The sequence below is a fragment of the Saccopteryx bilineata genome, chromosome 10, assembly GCF_036850765.1.
Source record: "Saccopteryx bilineata isolate mSacBil1 chromosome 10, mSacBil1_pri_phased_curated, whole genome shotgun sequence".
In the NCBI taxonomy this organism is placed as follows: Eukaryota; Metazoa; Chordata; class Mammalia; order Chiroptera; family Emballonuridae; genus Saccopteryx; species Saccopteryx bilineata.
In genome coordinates this window covers 46,373,538-46,383,925 of record NC_089499.1, presented here as the reverse complement: position 1 = coordinate 46,383,925, position 10,388 = coordinate 46,373,538, and positions in this window count along the sequence as shown.

The following is a 10,388-nucleotide window of genomic DNA, read 5'->3' as shown; positions in this document are numbered from 1 at the left end:
GAGGCAGAAGGGTCAGAATCAATGAAACAGATCAGATGCTCCACTGTGGGCTTTGAAGAAGAAGATGGGACCGCTGTCAAGGAATACAGGCAGACTGTAGGGGAAAATATAACCTACAACCGGCGGGCCACATGCAGCCCCCTGAAGCCATTTATCCTGCCCCGCCCGACTTCCGGAAGGGGCACCTCTTTCATTGGTGGTCAGTGAGAGGAGCATAGTTCCCATTGAAATACTGGTCAGTTTGTTGATTTAAATTTACTTGTTCTTTATTTTAAATATTGTATTTGTTCCTGTTTTTTTTTTATTTATTTTAAAATAAGATATGTGCAGTGTGCATAGGGATTTGTTCATAGTTTTTTTTATAGTCCGGTCCTCCAACAGTCTGAGGGACAGTGAACTGGCCCCCTGTGTAAAAAGTTTGGGGACCCCTGTACTAGATGATCCAGAAGGAATGCAGCACTGATGACAGCTAGGTTTTAGTTTTGTAAGGCTTGTCTCAGACTTTCCACCTCCAGAACTCGAAAACCATAAATCTGTGTTATTTTAAACCACTAAGTTTGTTGGTAATGTGTTACAACAGCAAAAGGAAACATGCATGCAAATGGTAATAATTGTAACAATAGCATGGTTACCTGTCAAGCACACCTTAAACTCTTTTCACCAATTATCCCATTTAATCCTTGAAATGATATCAGAGGTGGGAGCTATGCTCTCCATTTTACAGAGAAGTAAAAAGAGGCCTAAGAGGTTAAGTGACAGCCAGAGTGCCTTTGCCAGCTAGCAACTGATGCAACCCAGGGTCAGAGAATAAGTCAGACATTGAGTTAATTGTTTGCACCCAATTTACTTGTAAAGAGAAGAACCATATACAGTAGCTTGACTTCATAAAAAAAAAAAAAAAGCTAAAAGAGGATTTACATAAAATAAAGAAGGAAGTGGAGGGAAAGAAGAGCTGAAAACAGATTGGAAATCATGAACTTCGGTTTCCTTGCCCAACAGGCTGTCGGTACTAAGGCCAGTCAGAGTGTTTTGATTGGGCAACTAGAAAAAGAGTAATTTTAGTTGTTCATGGATTCCCCAGAATAGCTCCACAGTTTAGTTTTCTCTCTATAACGCCTATCAGTGTCCTTGTTGTCATCTCCATGTTTGTGAGACAGGTTTGTACCATCATCCTGACTAGAAGTTCTCACTAGAGTGGCATCCAGCTGATTTTAATTACCTTCCAAGCCATTTGAAGTACTAAGAAAAAGCTAGTGAGTCCCACCTCCACCCCCTCTGCCAGCCCTCAAACACACCAAGGTCTGGAGAAGTATGGAAAGCTTAATCTTGGATTGACCAGAATACCCTCCTGGCACACCAACAATTTTTCGCCTATACTGTTCCTCAAATTCTCCTCTTCCTTTGATGCTTTCCAAATATCTGGGTCTCTCTGGGATTCCTCTACCAAGTGTAAAAATTGAGGTCACAGCCCTTATGTTCTTTACCAGGCCACAGTGTCTTCCCAGGGTATCATCTTCCAAACCAGATCTCAGACCAGTGTCTTATGCACAGCCCTAGGTCTAGTCTGGAAGAAAGGGGAAGGGACAGACTCATCTGGTGAAAAAGCACGGGATTTTCCAGTCCTAGATGTGCCCCTTGATTTACCTTGAGAACACCGTGTCGCTCTGCTAAGCTTTGGTTCTCATACCCAGTGGGGCACATGAAATGTTTGAAATAATATGGAAATGATTTTCAAGCTGAAAAGTGCTGTGTATGCATCCTTGCAGGTTACAAAAGTTTTGCTCAACCCAGTTTTCATGCAGCAGACGGTGTGCGCTTGATGACAGTCTGTGGTTTTGTGATAAGCAGTTACACAGACATGAACAGAGCAAGGATGATGGACCAGGTACAGAAAGGTCACCAGGGCAGAAAGCCCCAAGTGCCTAGCAACAAGCAAAACTGGGAAAAGCAAGATGTCATCCACAGAATAAACTTTCTTCCCTATCGCTGGTCATGTGGTTTAGACCCCCTGACCTTTCATATCACTGGTCATGCGGTTGGGACCCCGCCATTACCTTTCCTCCCCTGGCATGTTGCTAGCCATATGGTAGGCTCCCCTCGGAGGAGGAACAAGGAGCCAAAGAGTGGCCTCATGCGACTCCCATGTGGGCCCTTGCATGACCACTCCCTTAAATACTAATAACATCTAGTCCCCAATTGAGTTGTGTTTCAGCTCCTGGCCCAGAAAAGCAGCAAAATCAGACAAAGGATGCCATGGCTGACATCAGGACCAACTGCATTGACTAGTGACCCTCTGGTGTCAACCAATCAGTAGAGACCACACAGTTGGAAAGCTGATAAGTATGTATTGGGATCCTCCCCTGAGACCTCCAGATAACTACCCTCAAGATGGAGAACCCAATGCAGTGCTCTCTACAGAGCACACCAGTGGCTACCTTCCCCCCCTTCCCCGAGGGCGTTGTCTTTCTCTCCTTCTCCTAAGCTCCAAAGGCCCTCCTTCTTCCTCTATAACTTGTTTCCTGAGCCCATTTCTTCTACAGCTCATGTCTTCTGCCTCTGTGACTTTCTAAACAGACTTTTTGTTATAGTTTGAGTCTTGCCTCCGAATTCTTCCTTAGCCAGAACTCCAGAACTGAGGTTGCTGAACCCAGTCTGGTCTAACTTCACTGGTGTAACACCTGGTGTCATTTCACCACCAGCCGTACGATGCTGCATATTTTGCAGTGTTTTCAGCTTCAGTTTGTCCTCATCCCTGCTGGGGACAAGGTGGTGGGACTGGCAGGAAATCCATTATCTTCTTCCTTCTTGTCTCTTACTGGATTGTAATTGTCTGTCAAATCTCTTAGGTGCTTTAAATAAAAGGGGGAGAGAGGAGACCTTCAGAAACACACAGCAATTATTTCCCGGCGAGAGGACCACCAAACCATCCTCTGATTTTTAAAGGGAGCCGTGCTGTCATTTTTCAATATGAAAGCTCATGGCAACATGATTACAGGCTATAGCCTGTGCTGCTATTGTAATACTTTAATCGGTAGTTAAGTCAAAAGATTTAATTTAGTCCAGGCCCCATTTATTTTGGCACATGAATGATTTTTATACACATCCTGTTTCTCTTTTTTTAAATCCTATTTCCTCAAAATAAAAATGTGTCTCTCCCTCATGCATTCAGCCTGCAGCACTTCAACCTTTGTTCCATCTCCAGCACACTGTCTCTGATAATAAATTACTCAGCAGTGAATGAATTAGCTGAGTCCAATGTGTGCAAAAAGATTAGGTTGAACCTAAGTAAAGAAATGAAGTTCTAAGCATAGGCACAGGATGAGGCGTAAAGATACTGAGACTCTTGCCTTGGATGACAAAGAAGCTAACCTTTATTAGCATCAAGCACAAAAATCTGTTACTTGGCATTATCTTATTAAATCCCCACAGCAACTTCAGGGGTAAGTGCTAATTTTTCTTTATTCTGAAAATAAGGAGCTCAGACACCGAGAAGTTAAGCAACTTGTCAAGGTCACGCGGCTCGTCTTGGTCCCAGGATCTGAACCCAGGCAGCCTAGCTCCAGGACCTCACATTGTTCTTCCTTGGTGGACCCCAGACTGTATTAATTTTGCATTCATTCACTTACTCATTTGCCCATTCAACTCTACTGTGAAAGGAGGAACTTTTTTCTTTTTTTCTTTTTTTTTACAGAGACAGAGAGTCAGAGAGAGGGATAGATAGGGACAGAGAGATGAGAAGCATCAATCATCAGGGTTTTTTTCATTGCAACACCTTACTTGTTCATTGATTGCTTTCTCATATGTGCCTGGACTGTGGGCCTTCAGCAGACCGAGTGACCCCTTGCTCAAGCCAGCGTCCTTGGGTCCAAGCTGGTGAGCTTTGCTCAAACCAGATGAGCCCGTGCTCAAGCTGGCGACCTCGGGGTCTCGAACCTGGGTCCTCCGCATCCCAGTTAGATGCTCTATCCACTGCGCCACCGCCTGGTCAGACAAGGAGGAATTTTTGATAGGAGCTGGCCCCAGGATATTTCTGCAGGCAGGACCTGTCATTAGGTCATTGCAGGCAGAAGAAATTGACTGGGTAAATGCCAGAGTCCTGACAGTGCAGGCTGGGACTAGACAAGGATCATTTGGTGGCCTGGAGCTTATTTGCAGTTGATCTTACAAAATGGTAGAATGGTGAATGGGGCTTTTCCTGCAGCCTGGGAAATTGGTGCTTGAGGTCACAAGAAGTTGAACAGAAGAAGTGCTAAGAATTGTACAGCTTCCATCCTGATCAGGCAGTGGCGCTGTGGATAGAGCGTTGGACTGGGATGTGGAGGACCCAGGTTCAAGACCCCGAGGTCACCAGCTTGAGCTCAGGCTCATCTGGTTTGAGCAAAAGCTCACCAGCTTGGACCCAAGGTCGCTGGCTCCAGCAAAGGGTTACTCGGTCTGCTGTAGCCCCCCAGTCAAGGCACATATGAGAAAGCAGTCAATGAACAACTAAGGTGCTACAATGAAGAATTGATGCTTCTCATCTCTCTCAGTTCCTGTCTGTCTGTTCCTGTCTGTTCCTATCTATCCCTCTCTCTGACTCTCTCTGTCTCAGTAAAAAAAAAAAAAAAAAAAGGAATTCTACAGGTTCCAGAAAACTGGGGTGGAATGCCAGCTGGGGTGGAATGCTGCCCCCAACCTCAATCCAGTGGCTTCCTAAGAGCAGGAAAAGGTGCCTTACCATGTTCAAGCCCCCTCAGCCCCACTGCTTGTCCAGGGACACCTGGGAGGAGGCAGAGGAAACCTGAAGCCCAGTGAGGGGCTCCAAAGATGGGGCACAGAGAACAAGTCAGGCGGGGGTATCCTGCAAAGTGTCTTGAAGGCCATGAACCGGGGAGAAGCAAGAAACAACAGAGGTTGGAGAAGCCAAAGTCATTGCCCCCTGGCCCCGCACCCCTCTTTTTGTCCCTGTGTTAGATTTCTAGGGCCAAACTGGGTAGCTTAAAAACAAACAAACAAACAAACAGAAATTGATTATCTCGCCATTCTAGAAGCTGGAAGTCCAAGATTAAGGTGTCAGCAGAGCCAAATCCCCCCTTGCCTCTTCTTAGCTTCTGGTTTGCTGGCAACCTTTGATGCCACTCCAATCCTCATCTTCTCTTGGTGTACTCTCTGTGTCTCTGTCCTCATAGGGCTGTCTTCTTATACGGACATTGGTCATATCGAATTAGGGGCCCACCTTACCCCAGTGTGACTTCATCTAACTAATTCCATCTGCAATTACCCTATTTCCAAAGAAGGTCACATTTTGAGATCCTGGGGTTAAGACAATATGGAGGAACACATCTCAACCCAGGACAGGCCCCAGTGCCAGTCTTGGAAAGGCCCCCTTTTGCAAGTCACCTATACCAGCCCATTCTCAAGTGGTGATTTATGTATTTTAACTCACCTAATTTCCATAATAATCTAACCTGACAGGGACTGTTACCTTCTCCACTTGACAGATGAGAAAACTGAGGCTCAGGCCCCCAGAGGCAGTGGGGAAGCTCCAACCTCACACTTCTGCCTCTCCTAGAAGATGGTGCTCCTGCCCCTGTCTCTCCCCTAGTTTGCCACCTTCTCTGCGTCCTGCCTGCCGACCTCATCCTTCACACATCCAGAGGTGGAAACCACCCAAGTTTCTCTATGGCCCCAAGTCTGATATGAGACTATACTTGAAAGAAAGAGGCCCCTGAGTCACATTTATTTTTTCAGACACGCACAAGTCCTATGGCCTGGGTTATGAGCTATTTATTAAAAATGATCTGATGTTCACTTTCATTTCCTGTATGGTCTAGATAGACAGAGAGCAGGGAGGCACCCTCCCAGGAAAGGCTATAAATCCCACAAGAGGGACCATAACAATGTCTGTGTCCCTCCTGGATCTTGTGAAGGAGAGACAGGCTGCAGAGAAGCTGGACTTCAGCCTGGGCACCTTGACTCTGTCAGGAAGGAGCTGGGGTCATGGCTGTAAAAGAGTGAGGCAGAAAGGGTCATCCAGAGAGGGGGGAGCAGAAGCTGCCTGGGTAAACAAGGCTCTGTTTTTGAGGACACGTTCTCAATCCTTCCATTCCAAGGAGCTTCCCCCCAGTACCCCAACTTCCTTCTCTTTTCCCCCAAGGGTTCACCTTCAAAGTGGCAGCTCACAGGGATTATACTATCTTCATGCTTTTGTTTGCATTTGATATTCAACGCACACCTTCTAAGTGCCTGCTCTGCACTGGGGGTTGTGCCAGGACTCTGCATGAATTATCCTGTTTCATCCTCATAGCAGCTGGGAGACAGACTCTTGTGTCCATTTCACAGATGATAAGATGGAGGCTTGGAGAGTACAGGTGACTTACAGCTGGTGGTGGAACTAGAATTCAATCTGGAGTTGTCTGACTGTAAAATCTCTGTTCTTTCCATCCATTATTTGTTTACTCAGTCATCTAACAAATTTATTTTTGACCCTTGCACATGTGCCAGCTATTGTACCAGAGATGCAGAAATAAATAAGGTGGATATGGTGCTTGTCCTCATGTCCTCACATGCCAGGGGAAGACAGACATCCACTTGCCCCCACCCCACATAACCAGCACATTACTCATCCTAAACCATGATTATGGCTGTGAAAGGATGATGACAGTATGGGGTGATAACAGGGATTTGTGAGGTGGTGACAGGGGGAATCTAATACACATTATATGATCGGGGCAAGTGTCCCTAAACACATAACATTTAAATCATGCCTGAGGCCCTGGCTGGTTGGCTCAGCGGTAGAGTGTCAGCCTGGCATGCGGGGGACCCGGGTTCGATTCCTGGCCAGGGCACATAGGAGAAGCGCCCATCTGCTTCTCCACGCCCCCCTCCTTCCTCTCTGTCTCTCTCTTCCCCTCCCGCAGCCAAGGCTCCATTGGAGCAAAGATGGCCCAGGCGCTGGGAATGGCTCCTTGGCCTCTGCCCCAGGCGCTAAAGTGGCTCTGGTTGCGGCAGAGCGACGCCCCAGAGGGGCAGAGCATCGCCCCCTGGTGGGCAGAGCGTCGCCCCTGGTGGGCGTGCCGGGTGGATCCCGGTCGGGCGCATGCGGGAGTCTGTCTGACTGTCTCTCCCCGTTTCCAGCTTCTGAAAGATACAAAAAATAAATAAATAAATAAATCGTGCCTGAATGATTCAAGGAAGAGGGCACAGCAAGTGCAAAGGCCCTGGCATTCAAAAGAAGACTAGAAGAAAGGCAAGGGTGACTGGAGTAACGTGAGTGAGGGGGAGAAGGTAGGATGTGAGGGAGAAGAAGTTGGCAGGATCCAGGTCCTGCAGGGCCCTGTAGATCAAGGTAAAGGTCTGGAATTTATCCTGCCTGGGATGGAAGTCATTGGAGGGTTTTTAGCAGGGCAGTGACAAGTCTCTTCTCTCAAGATGCTCATACTTTAGAGCAGGGTTTTTAGGGCTGTTGACATTTTGAGCCAAGTAATTCTTTTTTTGTGGGGGCTGTCCTGGGCATTATGGGATGTTTAGCAACATCCCTAGCCTTGACCTCTTAGATGGCATCTCTCCACCCTACCCAGCCTCCAGTTTTGACAATAAAAATGTCTCCAGACATTACCCAATGTCCCCACTTCGAGAACCTCTGACTTAACATATCAAAGGTTTGTTTGTTGTTGTCACAAAGTCCAATGTACCTGGGCCAGGCTGGGGAGCACCTGGGTGGCTTACCTGCACACATGGCTGAGGAGTTGGGACTTAGTCCATCAGGCAGCTCCACCATCTCAGAGCCCTTTGTTTGCACCTGACAAGCAAGGAAGACAGAGAATGTGGAAGAGCCCATAGGACATCTTACAGCCAAGCCACACAGTCCATTGGCCAGAACCCAGTCTCATCGCCCCAACTGCAGTGAGGCTGGACCTGTGCTCTCCTCGGGCACCTGGGAGACAGAGGCGGCTCTGGTGGCATAAAGCATGGCTTCCGTGATGTGCTGAGCTCACTGGATGTATTATGTGACCCGGTGAATGTTCATGAACCTAAGCAGGTATATTAATCCCATGTTCCCAACATTTATCTGAAGGATGGATGTGGTCAGAGCAAGGACACCAGTTCCCGGGTGAAGGCACCAAGGGGAAGGCTAAGTACAGGGTTCCCTGGACCATACAGGAGGCTGATGTGCATAGTAGATGGCTATGGCTTCTCACCAGCATCCCACACCCCTTCGCTAGCAAGAGCCTGGTTTTTGTTTGCGGAGGCAGCCTTGCATACCCTTGGTCCGGGTGTGGCTCCCTGCCCACAACCAGGTCTGAGCCAATGAGTGCAGTGCATTCCTTGGGCTGCCATACCTGCTTCATGATCTCCTCAACCTGCCTGGTCAGAGTAAGTCTCAAGAGTTTTGCTTAGGATGTCAGGACAGAGACTTACCTTTTCTCAGCTGGCCATGGACCATTGCTGCTGGCAGCCATCTTGTGACCATGAGGGAAAGCCTGTCTGAGGTGGAGCCAACATGGAGAACATGGGGAAGAAAGACGGGAAAAATCCGGTACCGCTGACCTGTTTGAGCCCCTCTGTCTAATTGCTCTGAAAATCAGATATACCCCTGAATTTTCTAATTACACAAACCAGTAGGATCCTGTTTTCTGTCACTTTTGCAACCAGAAAATTACCAAATGACATAACACATTTACCCCTCAAGTGCTGAGATACCTGGGAACTCAGAAGGGACTGATCTGCTGGAGAGACATCTGTGGACCTGTCCCCGGCATGTGTGGAAAGACCAGAGTCTGGGGGCAGGAAGTTGAGATACAGGACAACTAGAAAAGTTTGTAATATCTCTAATATCAGGACAAAGTTGTTCTGACATACCACCCTTGATTGAAAAGCTCAAATAAAGGAGATAATATCCAATAATGCTTCTAGCATATGAATCACTAACCTAACTTGCCCTGACCACGACCCTGAAAAATAAGTACCTCTGAGATCCCCATTTTGCAGATGAGAAATCTCAGAGAGGCTAAGCAACTGGCCCAAGGACATCTAGCTAGTTAAATGACAGAACTGGGACTCAAAACCAAGTTTTGGTTCTGGTTAAAATCAAGCACCTTCAGTATTTATTCTCTATAATAAAATCTAACATCTTCTTAAGCTTAAAAAAAAAAAAAAAGCCAGGACAGCCTTTTGTTTCCCTCCAGGGCTGGAATTTATCAGGCTCCCCATCCAGGTCACCCAGAGATAGGCTTGGGGAGGCCAGAGGTCACCCTCCCTCCTGCTCCTCTCCTCCCTCAGATCCTGCGTTCGGGTAACACATGCCTTCAATAGAGAGTACATATGTAAACACTACCGGGGCACACAGCTTCTGCCACACTGATGCTTGCACTGCCTCCTGCAGGTGCGTGGCTCAGCGTGGGCGAGGAGTGCGAGGATGCGCTATAAACGTCTGCACAATATTCACACCAGACTGTCTAAGAATCAACGAGCTTTTGCCGAATGGTTTCCGTTGGCAGCCCCAGGTGTCGGGGGACACACCCCCTTCGGGCATTGTGCCTTTGTGCAGCTGGCATCAGAAATGGTTGTATTTTGGAGTTGTGTGTGCAGGGGTGATTTGTGGGTGTGCATGCACACTCATGCACACACAGCCCCCAACTGGAACTGAGTTGCTGAGCCTCACAGAGTTGAGTGAGTCAGCCCACTGCCACTGAGGAAGCGGAAGCATGCTGACGATGATTTTTTCAGATGAAATGCTGCTTCCTGCCACTTAAAGGGGGTGGGGGAATCTTCCTGGTAAGGAAACAGAAAAACCAAATCAAACTCCAACTCTTACAAGCTCTGGGAGACTCATTGATGTGAGAAGTACTTTTTCCCAAAGAAATTGGGTTTCTCTTTGCGTAAATGAATCAGTGCAGCAGGCTATTTCCTTCTCACATCCAATTTTAGACAAGCCAAAGTGAGCTTTTTAAAATTATTATTATTAATTTTAATGGGGTGACACTGATAAATCAGGTACATATGTTCAGAGAAAACATCTCCAGGTTATTTTGACATTATGTTGCATACCCATCACCCAAAGTCAAATTGTCTTCCATCACCTTCTATCTGGTTTTCTTTGTGCCCCTCCCGTCCCCCTCCTTCCCTTCCCCCCTCAGTAACCACCACCCTCTTTTCCATGTCTCTGAGTTTCATTTTTATGTCCCTTCTATGTATGGAATCATATAGTTCTTAGTTTTTTCTGATTTACTTATTTCACTCCATATAATGTTATCAAGGTCCATCCATGTTGTTGTAAATGATCCGATGTCATCATTTCTTATGGCTGAGTAGTATTCTATAGTATATATGTACCAAAGCTTTTTTTTTTTATATATATATATATATAAATAAATTTTTTGTACCAAAGCTTTTTAATCTACTCGTCC